This window comes from Tarenaya hassleriana, unplaced genomic scaffold, assembly GCF_000463585.1.
Source record: "Tarenaya hassleriana unplaced genomic scaffold, ASM46358v1 Cleome106, whole genome shotgun sequence".
Classification (NCBI taxonomy): domain Eukaryota; kingdom Viridiplantae; phylum Streptophyta; class Magnoliopsida; order Brassicales; family Cleomaceae; genus Tarenaya; species Tarenaya hassleriana.
In genome coordinates, this window is record NW_010960850.1 from 137,505 (window position 1) to 138,621 (window position 1,117).

Sequence of the window (1,117 nt, forward strand, 5' to 3'; positions counted from 1 at the left end):
AAGCATGTGAAATATGGATCCTAGCTCACTTAGAAACTCATTGAGGGTGTTTTTCTTAGTGGGAGCCTGTCATATTGCATCTATTATCTGTGTTAGCATGTGTACTTAGCGACTTGCATGTTTTTTAGTCTGTTTGTTTGTCTTTTTCTGTAGAATATGACTGCTGCAGGTAATCTGGCTAATCTCTCCATGCGATCCATTCTGGATCGGGAGAGACTCACTGGTGGAAACTTTCTCGACTGGTACCGCAACCTGAGAATTGTTCTCAGGCATGAGCGGAAGCTCTACGTGCTGGAAGAAGCCGTTCCTGAGGATGAACCAGCGGCCAATGCGCCCAGGGCTGTCAGAGATGCTTACCATAAGCACATCAATGATAACCTGGACGTGACCTGCCTGATGTTCGGATCAATGTCGGCTGAGTTGCAGAAACAACTCGAAGGAACTGATGCCTTCGAGATGATCGAGCATCTCAGGACTATGTTCGAGGAACAGGCGAGGGTCGAACGATTTAACGTCCTTAAGAACCTGGTCAACTATGAGATGACCAATGGTTCACCCGTGAGTACTCATATCCTCAAGATGAAGGGTTATCTAGAGGATCTTGACATACTAGGGTTGGATGTTAGTCGTGAATTGGCTGTAGACCTAGTTCTTCAATCCCTGCCGGATAGTTTTGACCAGTTTGTCATGAACTATAACATGCATGGGATGGAGAATGTAACGATCCGCGACTGCTACGAATTGTCGAAACTGCCCCCACACAACAATCCGGGACCTTTCAGCGTGTTTTGTCCTCACTCGCATGCATACCGAAACACTTTCCAGTAGGTCACCCATCTTGAGATTGCTCCAGAGTCAGCACGCTTAACTTTGGAGTTCTCTCAGGATAGTCAACCAAAAAGATAGAAGCACCTTGTTGCTATGAGTAGCTCAACTAATTCTTTTATGTTATCTTAGACCGTATAGTCCCATACCTATACAGCCCTCGGATCTCTCTTATTCCGGTGTGTTCGATTCATCCCTGTACCCCCTACCCAGAAGCTCGTCAAGAGCCGCCCCTTGTCCGTGTCTCTGCACCGGCGATCACTCCCCGCCCTCCTACGGTACTCTGGGTTGT